General features: G+C 37.8%; 1 protein-coding gene across 1 annotated transcript in view; it reads left to right on the top strand.

Moving 5' to 3' along the window:
* Positions 1 to 18,672, top strand: part of LOC112422917 (EGF-like and EMI domain-containing protein 1) — a 584,541-nt gene that overhangs the window by 36,688 nt on the left and 529,181 nt on the right. The gene's annotated exons all lie outside the window — the stretch shown is intronic.

The following is an 18,672-nucleotide window of genomic DNA, read 5'->3' on the forward strand; positions in this document are numbered from 1 at the left end:
TTTGGCTCTGGTTAATGCTGCGGATGTGAAAAGCTGAACTCACACTGATTCCTTGGAAGGCAATTAGGAGGGAGATGTAAGTCTTTATTTTACCCCTACACTGCTTACGTTTCCATTCCTGTAGCCCTTAGGGAACAGAGCACCATGAGCAAACCAAGGTTCCCATGGAGTCCCAGTGACGTTTTAAGTTTCATAAGTGAGGAATAGAGTCCTCCTTCAAACAGTGAATCATGACATTGAGGATTTTGGAATTACTCTTCTTAATTCCCTAAAATCCCACTATTGATTAGGCATGAGAGGAAGCTAGGAATTTCATCATCTAATTTGCATGGCTCACTGGTAACGACAACCACCACCACTACCACAATATATTTTTTTGGCACCAACAATTTTGGTGATTGGCATATATTATCTTATTTAATCTTTACCCCAACTCTATGAAGTAGACACCATTTTCAATTTATTGATGAAGAAACTGAGACTTGGAGCATTTATTGTCATTTGGGAAGTCATGTAACTAGAAAGTGTTAGTGCTATTAAAACACAAGATAGGCATTGAATATTAATGAGATAAAAATTAATTTTAAAAATATAATAAAACTATATATAATATGGGCCCATTTATGTAACAAACACAAGAGTAAGTATGGTAATATATATAAATATATTTGCACTGATATAAACGCAGATAAAGAGAAACAGTTGAGTACACTAGATGGCTGACAGTGGTTATTTTTAGGTGGTTGAGCAGAAGGAAGGACAAAGTAGAAAGATTTTTCAAGTTTTGTTCAATAACTTCTTTCGTTGTTTAAATCTTTAATTCGTGTGTTGCTTGAGTACTTACAATTTTAAAGATCACAAAAGGACTTTTGCTGCTAAAGTAAACATCTGAAAATGTTTGGTGGTAGCTTTGATTTCAACTAGGACTCTCTGACTATAACATCTATGCTTTTTCCATGAAGTTATGTGTCCTTTAAAAGTGTATATTAATGTTAGAAAATCTGATATCAAAAGATAGTGAATTTCCTAGCCTTCTTGTTGTCCTTAGAAAACCTTGCTTATACTGGCCAGGTGCAGTGGCTCATGCCTGTAATCCCAGCATTTTGGGAGGCCAAGGTGGGTGGATCATTTGAGGTCAGGAGTTCGAGGGCAGCCTGACCAACATGGAGAAACTCCATCTCTACTAAAAATAGAAAATTAGCTGGGCATGGTGGCTCATGCCTGTAATCCCAGCTATTCGGGAGGCTGAGGTAGGAGAATTGCTTGAACCTGGCAGATAGAGGTTGCAGTGGGCCGAGATCAAGCCATTGCACTCCAGCCTGGGCAACAAGAGCAAAACTCCATCTTAAAAAAAAAAAAAAAAAAAAAGAAAGAAAATCTTGCTTATACTTAGATGACTTGGGGATACATCAGAATTCCATTCTTAATTTAAAATAACCAATATATTTCGAATACTTACGATGTACCAGTTGCACTGTGAAGCCCTGAGGAGGTTGCAGAAGTGGAAAGGACACTGGCTCTCCTCCTAAGGTGTTATCAGCATCATGAACAGACAGACTGGTGCCCACATAGCTAACACACAATGTGGCGACAGTGGGAGAAACAACCTGCCATGCGACTTTACAGAGGAGACAAGTATTTCTAAGGTTAGGGTTCACATAACAATTTATTCTGTACCTATGTCGATGTTTAGGAGCCGGGCATAATGGAAGATACTGAGATGTGGCTTCTGTCCTCAAAGACCTTGTCTTGGTACAGAAAAGGGAACATTATAACACAGGAAAATAAAAGAGCAAGAAAAGCCAGGAATAGCTAAGTGATGTAGATTAGGCCCTAAATGAAACGGGAATTCAGAAAAAATTGTGATCACTGTGGGTAAGAATTGTAGAAGATTTCATAAAGAAAGAAATTATAGTACCACTATTTTTTTTTTTGGCTTAAAAGAAGGGTGGCCAGGACTCCTTTTTTTGTACTTTGAAACTGGCCTTTGAGTAGAGTCTCTCATTATCTCTGAGAGTTGTTAGAAAAAGGAACAGAATAACAAATCCATCCACAGCTGATGCATTTATTTGATATATATGTATACATATGTTTGTAAATATATATTTGTGTGTGTGTGTGTGCAGATGTGTACTGAATATTAGGCGTGATAGATATCTATTTTCCTCTCTCTCTTGTTCCCTTCTTCCCTTCCTCTATTTTTTCCTTCCTTTTATTTCTTTTTTTTCTGCTAATATTACTCAGACATATGACACAGAATCAGGCATGCTTGAAATACGCAAGATTTTCAGTCTAAAAAATAGAATAGAAGCATAGAGGAGCTAGCTGTTTAGGGAGTTTCCCTTTAAGAGGCATTATACCGGCGGGGTGCGGTGGCTCACGCCTGTAATCCCAGCACCTTGGGAGGCCGAGACGGGCGGATCACGAGGTCAGGAGATCGAGACCATCCTGGCTAACACGGTGAAACCCCGTCTCTACTAAAAATACAAAAAAAAAAAAAAAAAAAAATTAGCCGGGCGTGGTGGCGGGCGCCTGTAGTCCCAGCTACACGGGAGGCTGAGGCAGGAGAATGGCATGAACCCAGGGGGCGGAGCTTGCAGTGAGCCGAGATCGCGCCACTGCACTCCAGCCTGGGCGACAGAGCGAGACTCCGTCTCAAAAAAAAAAAAAAAAAAAAAAAAAAAAAAGGCATTATACCTCAGTTCTGGATCCTTCTAAATACGTTAAACCATATTCATATATCTAAAGTACCAAACACAGTGCTAGCACATAGTAGATGCTTTGTAAGCATTACTTCTCTGCCTTCTTCACAAAACTTTATTATTCAATCTAAGAAGAGAGAAAAAGCCACATGGGAGGGGGGTGTACAAAAGTTAAAAAGACTGAGGGTTGCATATTTGGAAGAAATTTGATTTTTAACAGGCAATTCTTGAAAATGTCTCAATATTACAGTGACTGGGTCAGTTATTATGGAGCAACTCTGAACTTGGAGAGAAGACATTATGAGCGTACTAAGAAATACATATGCATCTAGGGCAAATCACATATGCCAAATCACATATGCTGTTAAGTATTTGCGCTTTTAAAAAGTATGTATTTCTATGATATCGGCTTCCTTCCATTTTTTGTTTTTAATAACTTTAAACCAGATAAAAATCTCCACAGCCATTCAGACTCAGACTAACTTAACTGAAGACTAAATTTGAGATTCAGCCCCAGTGAATTATGCATTTTTAAAAAATGATAATTTTCCCAATTATGTAAGTATGCAAACTCACCATGGAAAATTTGTAAAATAAATGAAGGAGGTATAAAACAAACAAGCAAAGACTTGAAATCCGGCATGCAGAAGAAAATTTGTTAGCATTTGGTTCCAAGTTCTCTCAGTGTTTTTTTGATGCTTATTTATTTTGTAGGTATTACATATTTGCTTAGGACCATACTTTGTCAATTTAAAAGTTGCATATTTTGCAGTGTGACCCAGTTTGCAATCATTGTTCCCTTTTACAATATTTGAGGTGGCCCTAGGGAAAAGGCCTGTTTTTGAACCTGATTGAGCACTCTGTTCTGGGGCCTCTCTCTTTCTTCATTGTCATCCCCAGAGTGTGGAAACCTGGAGATTAGCTGGGGAGGGCTTCTGCTCTGTGCCTGGGGGAGAAGATTGCGGGAGCATTTGCTCCTCTGAGAAGACAACAAGACAGCTGGCTGATACAGAGGATCTTGGATGGCTGACTGGATGGCGTCAGAAATAGGAAACAACTTGAGTTAATTGGCACATGTCCTGAGATTCATGCTCAAGCACAGCAGCAGGTTAGGATCTGATATGACCTGAAGGTGGTGGACCACTAGGCTAGGAACAGAGGCAGGGAGAGAGAAAAAATACCAAGAGCGTCTGTAGATAGAGCACTAAAACCTTCAGCAGTGTTTCTCTCTTCCTGAAACTTGCTGGACATTAAAATGACTGAATGCATTTATTTATGCTTATCCTTGGTGCCCCCAACCATCTAGGTATGAAGGGTTAGGGTGGCAACCTGTTTGGAAAGGGAGACAAGATGTTCATCCTAGAACTGCTTTGGTCTGCTTATGTTTATTTGGGGTAGTTTTGGAGAGTCTGGTGGAAATTGTAGGGGGTAGGATTAAAGTCTCCCTTCTCCAGCGACCCCTGTCTACTTTTACTGATTATTTCCTTGGAGCCTATGAACCAGTGTTAGTTCAGTAGAACTCTTGAAGCCCTGTTTCAGTGATGGTTCTTATCATGTGAACTGACTAGAGATGCCATGCAGTGTCCCTAAGCCATAAGCCATGGTGGCCCAGGAAACCCATGTCCTTCTATGTTGGATAAGTAACCACAATACTCCTTTATTCAGTGCATATTTATTACGTACCAAGCATGTATTAGATACTGTGCAGAATACTGTGGATTAAAGACTAATAGAAATGGCCTTTGTCCCCAGGAAACACAATGTATGGACAGGTAGATTTATAAAGAGATTATTAATATTAAGTCTTGGAGGTGGAAGTAGGGTCATGCTGTTTGTCCAGTCATGGGAATTAAATAGTGGGTAGGTTCTAATGAATGATAGTCCAATGATTACATATTATGTTTACCTACTTAATATAGTCTTTAATCAAAAGCAGAATTTTGTGTATAACTTCTATTATGCAGAGTTTCTCATGCTAGTGTTTCTCACAATATTATTTGTGTGTTGAAATCTGAGCAACATGACTTTTCTTTCTTGCTGCTTTTACAGTGAGCTCTCATTGGAATAGTTCTTTTGACATTATTGTTTTTCCTTAAGTCAATATTTTATCTCATTGATAATCTAGTAAACTGGGAACTCGACTTAAAAAGTTTCTTATTTTACAAATATTAGCCAGATGCGGTGGCACACACCTGTAATCCCAGCTACTCGGGAGGCTGAGGCACGAGAATCGCTTGAACCTGGGAGGCGGAGGTTGCAGTGAGCCAAGATCACGCCACTACACTGCAGCCGTGGCATCAGAGTGAGACTCTGTCTCAAAAAAAAAAAAGAAAAAAAAAGTTTCTCATTTTATTATTTATCTAATGTTCTTTAGAGGCAGGTTTCAGGAATGTAGCAACAGTCCCTGAGACTCTGAGTTGGGTAGACTCACTGAGTAAAGATCGTTCAACTTTGGTAGAAGGTGGGTATGGGTATTGGTAGATTTGTCAAGCTCCTCGATTATCAGATACTTATAGTTTGAGAATCATTAGGAACATTGAGCTATGATTATAGACTTTCTCTGTATCAGTTACCATAAGTATGTATTTCACAAATTGCAAATTTAACAACAGTGAGTCTGCCACTGTAGACAAAATTGGGTCTGGCTTTTGTTGATCCTTTTAGAGTGAAGTAAAATTCTTATATTTATAGAAATCAGCTAATTCTCTTGATGTCTCTCTCTCCCCTGTTTCTGCTTGCCTTCTTCCCCTCCTCTCTGTTCTGCTTAATGTCACTTCTCTTTCTCCTCTACCCTCTTCCCTCTCCCCACCTGCTTTACACTTTGTGATCACATAGGTAAGATGGTGTTGTGGTCGGGGGCAGATTTATGACGACAGGAGAAGGATGTGTGTGCTTCTGACCTGGCTTATCTTCAGTAGATCTCTAGGGTGTAGTTCTCACACTGTAGCATGTGTTAGAATCACTTGGAGGGCCAGTTAAACCCAGATCACTGGATTACATCTGAGTTTCCGACTCAGTACATTAAGGTGGGGCCCCAAATTTGAATTTCTAACAAGTTCTCAGGTGTTGCTGATGCTGCTAGTCCAGGAACCACATTTTGAGAACCACTGATCTATGAGAGTCCCTTACTATGTAAAAACTATTATTACTTTTTGAAAAAGTAAATTTGGGAAAAAAATATTGGAGGATGAATTCTCATTTTAAATAGCCATGACGTTGTGGAAAATTTTAAAATCTGCTCTGTTTTTAAGCATTTTCAGGGAGGGATATGATAACTTACCTAATAACTTATTCAAATAGTTTCTCAATGTATAAAACGTCTATTATATAGCCTTTATCTGAAATTTACCTTATCTTTGTCCTACACTTTTTGACCTTGAAAAGGTGATGTCACATGGTAATTGAAGACAATTATCAATCTTCTCTATTTCCTTCCACCCTGTATCCCCAGTCTAAGAGTATATTTCTTTAATACCTCAGTACTGACATTAATTTAATTTTGATAAATGAAAAGATGCTGAATGTTGAGGCAAGTTATCTTTGATGAAAGAAGGCTGAACTTTTTCATCTGTACAAGGAAGATTTTACGGAAGACATCCAAGTTCCTGGAAAGAAGTTTATCTGACCCAGACATTAAAACATTAAAGGCAGGGTGATTTTAGCATGCCTTTTAAAAATAAGGCTTTATGTCAGAGATTTATTTGGGTACACATTGGTGCCAATTGTGTCATCCAATTAGTAAACTAATGGATCATGTGACACTCAGTGTATAGTTGTACAATTTTTTTCTTGGACATCAAGGGTAAATTCCAGCCTGGTGTTTTTTGTTTGTTTGTTTTGTTTTGTTTTTAACTTTTGATTTTTTTTTTTGATTTACTTCTTAATTGAAGTTGTTTTATTTCTTAGTAAAAGTACAACATGTTTTGAAATATGTATACATTGTAGAATGTGACTAAACTGGGCTAATCAAGGTGTGTGTTACCTTAAAGACTTCATCTTTTGGGTATGGTGAGAACAACTTAAAATCTACCTTAATATTTTTCAAGAATATAATACACTGTTATTAACTATAGTCACCATGTGGTACAATACATTTCTTGAACTTATTCCTCCTATCTAAATAAAAATTTGTATCCTTTGACCAGCATCTTCCCATCCCCACCCCCAATCCTTTAACCCCTGGTAACCATCATTCTACTCTCTACTATGAATTCAGTTGTTTACATTCCACATGTAAATGAAATCATGCAGCATTTGTCTTTCTGTGCCTGGCTTATTTCACTTATTTCCAGGTTTATCTATGTTGTAACAAGTGACAGAATTTTCTCCTTTTTTAAGGCTAAGTAATATTTAGTAGTATTTCATTGTGTATATATATTAGATTTTCTTTATCCATTTATCCACTGATGGGCATATAGGTTGATTCCATATCTTGGTTATTATTAACAATGCTGCAATAAACATGGATGTGTAAATATCTTTTTGAAATCCTACTTTTAGTACTTTTGGATATATATCCGGAAGTGAAATTGCTGGCTTATATGGTGATTCTATATTTACCTTTTTGAGGAACTCTAGACTTTTTCCATATAGACTTTACTCAATTACATTGCTAGCAACAGTGTGCAAGAGTACCTTTTCTCTACATCCTCTCCAACACTTTAAAAACCTTTCATCTTCTTGATGATGACCATTCTAATAGGTATGAGGTGATATCTCATTGTGGTTTTAATTTGCATTTCTCTCATGATTAGTGATATTGACAGTTTTTTCTTATGTACTTGTTATGTCTCCTTTTGAGAAATGTTTATTCAGATCACTTGCCCTTTTTTAAACTGATTTGTTTTCTTACTGTTGAGTTGTTGGAGTTCCTCATGTGTGTTGCATATTAACCCCTTATCATGTGTGGTTTGCAAATATTTTCTCCCATTCTGTAGGTTTTCTTTTCGGCCTGTTGATTGTTTCTTTAGCTGTCCAGAAGTTTTTTAGTTTGATGTAATTTCATTTATCTATTCTTGGCTTTTGTTGCCTGTGCTTTGGATTTTTCCAAGAAATCATTGCCTAGACCAATGTCAAGGAGCTTTTCCCTTATGTTTTCTTATAGTAGTTTTACAGTTTCAGATTTTAGTTTTAAGTATTAAAGTTTTTGAGTTAGTTTTTGTTTCTGGTGTAAGAGTCTTAATTTGAGTCTTAAGTTTTTTGAGTTAATTTTTGTTTCTGGTCTGTTATAAGAGTCTAATTTTATTCTTCTACATGTGGATATCCAGCTTTTCCAACACCATTTATCAAAGAGACAGTCTTTTCCTCATTATATGTTCTTGACATCTTTGTCAAAAATCAATTGACTGTAAATACTTGAATTTATTTCTGGGTTCTCTGTTTTGTTTCCTTGGTCTACGTGTCTGTTTTTAGTCTAGTAGCATGATGTTTTGATTATTATAGCTTTGAAGTATGTCTTGAAGTCAGGTACTGTGATGCTTCTGGCTTTGTTCTTTTTGCTTTAGATTACTTTGGCTATTCAGGGTCTTTTGTGGTTCCATAGAAATTTTGCAATTGTTTTTTCTATTTCTGTGAAAAATGTTATTGGAATTTTGATAGAGATTGCATCAAATGTGCAGATTGCTTTGGATAGTATGGTCATTTTGACAATATTTACTCTTCCAGTCCATGAACACAGGATATCTTTCCACTTATTTTTGTCTTCCTCATTTTTTTCATAAATGTCTTATGGTTTTCAGTGTACAGGACTTTCACTTCTGGGGTAAAGTAAATCCTAGTTTTTATGGAGCCCAAGTCTTATAAAATCTGGCTGGTGGGGGGAGCCTCTTAAATAGTAAAAATATATCTTATATTTTCAAATTTTATAAAACTTACCTTAATATGAAAATAATATTTCCTTCAGGGCTAAAAGTGGCCTCAGAAGATGAAGTTTCATTAATATCAAAGACAATTTATTTCTAATTGTATTCTAGACCCCTAATACAATTGCTGATACATTGTGGATGTTCTAGAAAAACTTGTTAACTAATTAATGAATTATTCATCAAAGTATCTTCAAAGCAGTGTGATTTCCACTCTTTTTCTTTTCCTTTCCTTTCTTTCTTACAAAATTGTCCCCTGGCTGGAGAATAGTGGCACAATTTTGGCTTGATGCAGCCTCAGTCTCCTGGGCTCAAGTAATGGTTTGGACTACAGGTGGACTTCACCAGGCCCAGCTCATTTTTAATTTCTTGTAGAGATAGAGTCTCCCTACATTGCCCAGGCTACCCTCAAACTCCTGGCCTCAGGTGATCCTCTCACTTTGGCCTCCCAGTGTGCTGAGATTATAGGTGTGAGCCACCACACCTGGCTGATTTCCATTGTTTTTGCACTACTTGATGCCACTATCTATGACTTGATATTGAACATACATTAGCACTATAAAAACACAGAAACAAAATCAACCAGTGTTTTCTATTGTAAAATCAATAACATGTTCATAAGAGACTTCCCGTGATAAGCTAAAGAGATGAACAGTGAAGACAAAATGGTGATGAATGGCTTAGGCCGAGGAGATGTTAGCCAGATAGATCTGACAATTGGGACACAAGGCTGCTTATGTTAGAATTCTGTAGTTACCGTAATTCTATCTTCTAATTGTTAGAAGACAGAGGGCTGGAAGGTTTTGAATGATGGATAATTTCTGTTAGTGAAGTCCTCAAGTCAGAAAGATATTATGGAGCTTTGGGAGGTCAGGTGATGGTGGACTAAGAAGCAGGAGAACCATCTGCTGCAGTCTGATTCTGGAGCATGGTCTGAATGGTCAGTTACTTGTCTCCTTTGCTCTCAAGTATGTGTGGGCCGGGGAAGACTCACAAGTGTGTCTGCTTTGAGATGGCAATAAAAAGCAAGTGAAGAAAACATGGTTGCAGCTACCTCTTGATTAAGATCAGTGCAGTGGCTTAGGTCTTCCCAGAGATCCTGAAAGAAAATATAATAAAATAAGATAATTAAGGAGGTGGGCAAAGCAATTCAAAGATATTCACAAACACTAAGAAAGTTTTTCTTATGGTTTGATTTGGAAATGTGAGGTGATCATTTAAAAGAAAAGAGGGGTATGGTATTAGCCCATTGTATCCTTGATCAATATAGACCACCCATTCCTTTTAGTTTCTGCGTCATAGCTAATAGATTGCCCAGGGAAAACAAAGTATCATTTATAATTGTTATTTGAATATTTTATGTGAAACCTAATCTTCTGAAGACTTACAGAAATCATTGTAGATTAAGATAAGAAATAAAGATTTGCATTTATAAGAAATTAATGATAGTTCTGAAATTGAAGAACCATTTAGTTCTGGGAGAAATAAATACAAATTATAACATCTATCTGATGGAGTTTTGTTTAGATTGCTTCTGGTGATAAACCATCTATAATAATATAAATCAAGCCCTGGTGTTTGCCCATAAATTTGCAATGTTTAGCATAATTTTTGTTTGCATTTCATACTAAAGTGACACCAAGAAATATGAGATTAATAGTTATTAAGTGAAAATGACTTTCATGTCTGTAGTCATTTTTAGAAACAGTTATGTGTAATTCATTTAGAGAGCAGAAAAAATTAATTTGCGGTTGTGGTGGGATCTAGCACATTAAAACAAAGAGGGAAGTGGCATATAGGAATAAACTTTTGAAACATAAGGGTGGATTCATTTTTAACCTTGAATTCTGATTTAATACCTCAAGGTAACCTTCAGGTCACCACACTTTTGTTTGTTGACTGTAGAATGCTAATAGTTTAAGGAAAAGAAATGTTGTTACCTGCTTTCAAATTATGTCATAATCCTGCCGAGTAGAAGCTTATCCATACCTGAGGGGACAGAGGGTCAGACAGCTGCCCCTGTGGTATGGTGCCTTTTATTAATTTTAATTAGTGTTTTCATTAGGAAGTGTCATATTAGATTCTGATTTCTAACAAAGACACATTATCTACTTTTATCTGTTTCATTGCATTACAAATCCACAGTGGTGCAGAAGTTAAATTCTACAGAATATTTTTTTTTTTGAGAAATCTAGCCTCAGACTTTATGAGTTTAAAAATATAGTTAATATTTCCTAAGAATTTATTATGTGCTAGCTGTGTTCTAAATGCTTTATATATGTTCAGTTATTTGTGTTATCTTCATTGCTAGAGCCCTTTTCAGACAAAGTCATACATTCACTTATTCAGGTATTATTTACTGAATACCTTCTCTGTGCTAGACATGGGAAGCATTAATGTTTTAGAGGAGGTTGGAGGAAAAAGATTATATTTAAGAGTTTATAAAAAGTACATCAGGACTTTTGGTCAATATGATATTGTAAGTTCATATTTTGAGGCTTCGCTGCTCAAAATACCTATTAAAGATGGATAAAGTATTTTTTAAAAATAATAATAAACCACATTATTATGTGAAAATTTAAAATTAGACCTTTAGTTGACCAGAAAATATTCAGAAATGCCAAGCAGTGGTGCTAGGATGTGTGTGGGCTTGCTAAGTGCTGGATCTGGAAGCAGAGGTGGCTTCGATTTAAGTGGTGAGGCTTGAAGTGTTGAAGAAGCATAATAGTGCCTTAAAACCAAACTCATGGGTGGTCACGGTAGCTCATGCCTTTAATCCCAGCACTTTGGGAGACTGACACAGGTGGATCGATTGAACCCAGAAGTTTGAGATTGGCCTAGGCAACATGGCAAAATCCTACCTCTACAAAAAGTACAAAAATTAGCCCAGTATGGTGGTGTGCACCTGTAGTCCCAGCTACATGAGAAGCTGAGGTGGGAGGATCTCTTGAGCCTTGCTTGTTGAGGCTGCAGTGAACCGTGATCATACCATTGCACTCCAGCCTGGGAGCACTGACAGCGTAAGACCCTTTCTCAAAAACAAACATGCAAACAAACAAAAAAATCCAACTCACAACATGAAACTAGAAACTGTCCCTTCCTAGCCATCTCACCTTCCTTCCAACTAGTGCATGGGACACTGAATTCCAGGAAGCTGATACCTGGTTCTGGATTGGGCACTCCACATGCCAAGTGGAGGGAACTATACATCAACTAGTGATACTGGCTTGGAAGAAGTCTCATTGTGTTGGGATATAACATGGAACTGTTTATTTTTTTTCTTCCATCCTTACAACATATCACTAGCAGATTCCAAAGTTTTTCAGTCACATTAACTTACTAACTTATTTTAGTGTAGTTTAAAACTTATATTTTCAAAATCTGGCTTTTTTTTTTTTTTTCTGCTGTCACACACTAGAACTAGAGCCCTGGTAGCTGGAAGGAATCAGTAAGACAAAGGGCACAGGCAGTTGTGGTCTGGTTCCAAGCCGCCCCCTTTTTCCCTTATTTCCTCTAACAGCCCTAGCTGCTTCTGGGTTGAGATGGGTAGGGAAGAAGGTGAAGGACACTAATTTTGTTAGTGATGGAAATGGTGCCTGATGTTGCTTGGATTCGGTCTGGTTTTGTCTGAAGTTGTTGCCCTTTGTCTTAGGTGCTGTGCCAGGTTTCTTGGGGTAGGTATTTGCCTCAACCCAGTCTGTCTCTGAGGATCATCACAGAGAGGGGAAGACCACTCTCCATTTGACTCCTGCCAGTGGCCCACATGCTTAACCCTTCTTTGATGGGATGTGTGATTGCTTGATCTAGCAGCCCTGTGGCTCAAGGTCAACGTATTTATTCCCTCCCCTCCTTTCCCAAGTCTTTTATTTTAAAGGGAGAAAGAATTAAGGAGAAATGGATGTTGATAATAGTAAGGCTGGTTTTCCAGTATTTAAAAACATCATGTGGGGAGATGTCTTACAGCTTTTTTTGGTGACACTCTTTGGAGTGTTTAGTGCCTTTACTTTTTAGTTCTGGTCTCTAGCCACAATTCAAAGTCAATTGGCCAGGCACAGTGGCTTTGGCAGGGCGCAGTGGCTCACGCCTGTAATACCAGCACTTTGGGAGGCTGAGGTCAGTGGATCACCTGAGGTCAGGAGTTCAAGACCAGCCTGGCCAATGTGGTGAAACCCTGTCTCTACTAAAAATACAAAAATTAGCCGGGTGTGATGACGCATGCCTGTAATCCCAGCTACTCAGGAGGCTGAGCCATGAGAAGTGCTTGAATCCAGGAGGCAGAGGTTGCAGTGAGCCGAGACCGTGTCACTGCACTCTAACCTGGGCAACAGAGTGAGACTCTGGATCAAAAAAACAACATCAACAACAACAACAACAACAACAAAAACAAAAACAAAAAACTGGCCAGGCGTGGTGGCTCATGACTGTAATCCCAGCACTTTGAGAGACTGAGGCAGGCAGATCACCTGAGATCAGGAGTTTGAGACTAGCCTGGTCAACATGGTGAACCTCATCTCTACTAAAAATAAAAATTAGCCAGGTGTGGTGGCTCACACCTGTAATTCCCAGCTACTTAGGAGGCTGAGGCAGGAGAATCACTTGAACCCAGGGGGCAAAGGTTGCAGTGAGCTGAGATTGTGCCACTGCACTCCAGCCTGGGTGACAGAGCTAGACTCTGTCTCAAAACAAAAACAAAAACAAACACACACACACACACACACACACACACACAAACAAACAAAAAACAAAGTCAATAAGAAAATATCTCCTGAAAATCCTGTTACACTAGATAGATAAGGAGAAAAGAGTGAGGAACTTCCCAGTCAGGATATGGCCTGCCAACCAAAATTCAAAACAAATAAAACTAATTCCAAGGAAGGCAGTTATCAAAATCATTGATCAGACTATCAATTTCAGCAGAAATAAAAATATTTAAAGTTATTAAAAAATCAAACAAGTGTTAAATCCTGAAAGAAATAAATGAAAGGACACACACAGACACACACACACACACACACGCACACGTATATATCAAATAAAATATGAGATGTGTGCATTGTAAGACAGATGAACAGGGAATTTGGCAAGATAGATTGATGATTTAATTAATTATTGACTGTTAAAAGGTCTCTGTTTTAGTGTGTCATTTGGTAGATGAAACATGCTATATATTTTTTTCTTGTTCGAAGGAATAAACCTAATGAATGAAACCTGTGTTTCAACCCAGCTGTCTGACATGTACTGGGTATATTGCAATTAAAATCTGACACAAACTACCCTGGCATTAGCACAGATCCAATGATTAAAGGCAAAGTCCTCCACCAGACTGTTCCCACTTCAGGTGACAACTTCAAGTCTTGGGGGGGCCCAGGCTACCCATGCTTCTGACTAACTGTAAATAAATTTGGTGCTTTTCATGACCTTCTCAAGCTTGAAAATCCTAATAATTTGCTATTATCAATATTTTATTATTAGTTGTTATTACTCACAGAATTAAGAAATGCATTATATTTGGGATTATAGTTTTACTGTAAAGGATACACATACAGAAGAACAGCCAAATGAAAAGATGTGCAGGGCAAGGTCTGGGTGGAAGACAGAGCTTCTGTGTCCTCTGCTTGTGGAGTCAGGACATGTCATCCTCCCAGCACATCAGTGTGTTTACTAACCAGCAAGCTCCACTGAGCCTCAGTATCCAGAGTTTTTACTGGGGTTTCATTACATAGGCAAGATTGGTTGAATCATTGGCCACATGATTGAACACAATCTCTAGGCCCTTTTCCCTCCCTGGAGGTCAGGTAGTAAAGTTCCGATCTGCTAATCATATGGTTGGTCTTTCAGGTGAATGGCCCCCATCCTCAAGCTATCCAGGGACTACAGGGCATCACTTCATTAGCATAACAAACAATCGGTTACCACATTAGCATATAACTCAGGATATTTCAAGGGTTTTAGGAGCCCCATGCCAGGAATACGGGACAAAGGCCAAGTTTTTCATTATATCACAATGAATAACTTTCTGTTCCATCAAAAAAATAGCATGTATTTAGATATAAAATATAAAAAATTAAAATATTAGAAATATAATTTAGAACTAGTCCAAATAAATTCTGGAAAATGGAATATAGAAAATATTTTCCATCAAGCAGAGATAAGAAAGAAGAAAAAATACAAACTGCTAGTAAACAGAAGCTACAAAATGAGATGATGAAATAGGTACAGTTATATTTCTAATGAAAATGTAAGTAACTCTGTTTACCTACTAAAAGATAGAAGCTAACAAATTGGATTTTTTAAAAAAATGCAACGATTGACTCAAAAAACTATATAGCAAGATTTAAGGTAACAGAACCAAATATAACTAAGAAATTCTAACCAAGTGAAAGAGGATATAAAAATATTAATATTAGACAAATAGATTTTATGATAAAACAGTACAAAGTATGTTATAATGCATTAGCAGAAACACTATGTAATGATAAAAGATCAATTCACCAAGTATATACAATAATCATCAGCTTGTAAATTCTTAACAAAATTGCCTCAAAATATGTAAAGAATTAATATTTTATATTAATTATATTGAGTAAAGTTCTATACTCAGAATTATAATGAGTAAAATCCAAAATAATTAGTGGGAAACTTCAAAATATATATTCCAAAATTTTTCCAATATATGTATACCTATATATATATTCCAACATTTATCAGGATCCACAACAAGGCAGAGAAAAACATTTAGTAAGTATAAAGTCTTATCAACAATCCCAGCACTTTGGGAGGCCGAGATGGGCGGATCAAGAGGTCAGGAGATCGAGACCATCCTGGCTAACACGGTGAAACCCCGTCTCTACTAAAAAATACAAAAAACTAGCCAGGCGAGGTGGTGGGCGCCTGTAGCCCCAGCTACTTGGGAGGCTGAGGCAGGAGAATGGCATAAACCCAGGAGGCGGAGCTTGAAGTGAGCTGAGATCTGGCCATTGCACTCCAGCCCGGGCGACAGAGCAAGACTCCGTCTCAAAAAAAAAACTTACCAACAAAATGTACAAGCTTGAATATGTGTATGTATGTGTACACACAAGTTCACATATCCATGTTCCTATTAACAAAGAGTACACATTAAGTACACATGTATACAAAAGTTTCAAACATACAACTACATGATTTTTCTATATATTGAGTGTTTTTTTTTATTTTAATAGATTTTGAAGCATCAATATTATCCAGATGATAGTCTTTGACATGTATGTAACCTAATTAGGAATCAGTAATACCCAGTTTTAATTTTAACTTTTATTTTAAGTTCAGGGGTATATGCGCTTGTTTGTTATATAGGTAAACTTGTGTCACAGGGTTTTGTTGTACACATTACTTCATCACTCTCATATTTAGCCTAGTACCTATTAGGTATTTTTCCTGTTCCTCTCCCTCCTCCTCAATCTCCACCCTCTGATTCCTAGGGATCCGCAAGTGTGTGTTTTTCCCTGCCATGTGTCCATGTGTTCTCATCATTTAGCTCCCATTCGTATGTGAGAACATACGATATTTGGTTTTCTGTTCCTGCATTAGTTTGCTAAGGATAATGGCCTCCAGCTCTAACCATGTTCCTGCAAAGATCATGATCTCATTCTTTTTTATGGCTGCATAGTATTCCATGGTGTATATGTACCATATTTTCTTTATCCAGTCTATCATTGATGGGCATTCAGGTTGATTCCATGTCTTTGCTATTGTGAATAGTGTTGCAATGAACATACACATGCATGTGTCTTTATAAAAGAGTGATTTGTATTCCTTTGGGTATATACCCAGTAATAGGATTGCTGGGTCAAATTGTATTTCTGTTTTTAGGTCTTTGAGAAATCACCACACTGTATTCCACAATGGGTAAACTAATTTACACTCCCAGCAACAGTATATAAGCATTCCTTTTTCTCTGCAACCTTGCCAGCCTCTGTTATTTTTTGACTTTTTACTAGTAGCCATTTTAACTGGTATGAGATAATAACCTGGTTCTTCTCTGTATTGGAGGGAAAACTTTTCCTGTATCAACTTAGGTCTGAATAGCTGGGGGCCTTTGAATTAATTGACAACAAACAAATTAATAGGAGAAAAGTTTAACTGATGCATGCAATAGTGGCCTATAGGGAATACGTCATGAAACAGCTAGGGGTGAGGGTTTATATCCCCTCTTAGTAAGGGAGGCATTTAAGACTTCGAACGATAGGAGTTTCTGATGAGGGATGTTAACACAAATTCTTTCTGAAATGTCCTGGTGCCCAAGGTTTGTTCCTTCCCTGACTGGAGACTTTTGGGAGTCAGGAAGGGGAGTAGGAGGATGGTGGTATTGTGGCAGCTGAGTCTTCTAAAGCTTTGCTACAGTTGGCATCAAAGAGAGGGAGGGAAAGTATAATACATCCATCTCCAGATCCCGGCTATAGGAGATGTGTCCAGAAATGAGAACTCTAAAAATCTCTGTGGCTTCCTATGCACTAAGATAAAAACTTCTTGGCCTGGAAGGCCCTTCCTGTCCCACCAAGCATCTCATCATTCCAGCCACTTTGTCTTTCTTTCAGATCCGCAGAAGGCCAAGCTTTTTCCCTTTTTAGAACCTCTGCTCATTCTATTCCTTCCGTCTGAGTGGCATCCCTGGCTCTTCCATAGTTGTCTTCTTTTCATCCTTAGGTCACAGTGTCACCTCTTCACTGAAGCCTTTCGTAATTAATGAATCTACGTGAGCTTCTCTTATCTCTATTCTAGCACCTTAATTGCTTCCATCTTAGCATGCCACATTTTGTATCTATTTAGGTGTTTTATAATTTTCTCTCTCTTCTATTTAGATTGTCAAATCAAAGAGAATATGGACTTTCTTTTTTTTTTTCTTTTTTTCTTAATTATACTTTAAATTCTGGGGTACATGTGCGAACGTGCAGTTTTATTATATAGGTATACACATGCCATGGTGGTTTGTGGCACCCACCAACCCATCATGTACATTAGGTGTTTCTCCTAATGCTATTCCTTCCCCAGCCCTCCAAACCCCCAGCCCCCGACAGGCCCCGGTGTGTGATGCTCCCTCCCTGTGTCCATGTGTTCTCATTGTTCAACTCCCACTTATGAGTGAAAACATGCAGTGTTTGGTTTTCTGTTCTTGTGTTAGTTCTTTCATTTGTACCACCTGCAGCTGGAACTGTCAGTGCTGCACCCAGGTCCCCTCTCCTTTACCCCTGCACACCTGACAGGCTTCCAGCTCCCAGCATTGCATTTCTTAGCCTGAGGACTTACTTTGGTTTCTGGAAGCTGACTCTGTCTGCTGTGCTTTGAGCCTGAAATACTAGGGAGGAAGTAGCTTTTAACCAACCACTGACAGAAATTAATGCCCAGGTTCCCTCACCCTCCAACATATCCAATATTGGCTGGCTTGATAATACATTTTTATTTGCAAATTCTCCTTCTTTGTCTAATTTCATTACTTTCTTACCAGTGTTTTCTGTACCTCCTAAGTAAGCGATGTATACTCAAATCACATGTGGGGAATGCTTCTGGCACAATGCTTTACACACATAGGCATAGAGTAAGTATTTGTTGGATGCATAGATGGATGGGTAGGGGTGGATGGATGGATGGATGGATAGATAAAGACTGCAAAGTGGAGTTCAAGGTTGGATGTTGTGTAAGAATTCAAACGATTGACAAACCAAAAACAAAGGTGCTGTTAGCTCTTTCTAATTAATGCTGTTGCCTCAGAAAAAAATATATAGCACATAAAGGTGTAGGCATATCAGTTTACAGATAATCTAATATGGAAATTTTAAAAGCTATGGTTTTCTTTAGGATCATTATACAATGCTTGATGATTTTATGGATGCCTGTCTTACGTGCAGTTTTTACATTCCTTGTCTTATTACAGTTCTGTATTTACCTAAAGTATTAAAATGTGCTGTGCAAACTCATAAATAAAGTTCAACTTGAACTTCACTTAATTTAGGTGAGGTTAATGATCCAAACAATCACCTTTCAGAAATATATCTAGAAGTGAGAATTAGGTTGTGAAATGAGATGGTGAGCTGCAGAGGCACAGAAAACAGTGTTAGCAAAAAGGGACTGCAGTC

This window comes from Macaca nemestrina, chromosome 2 (assembly GCF_043159975.1).
Source record: "Macaca nemestrina isolate mMacNem1 chromosome 2, mMacNem.hap1, whole genome shotgun sequence".
Classification (NCBI taxonomy): Eukaryota; Metazoa; Chordata; class Mammalia; order Primates; family Cercopithecidae; genus Macaca; species Macaca nemestrina.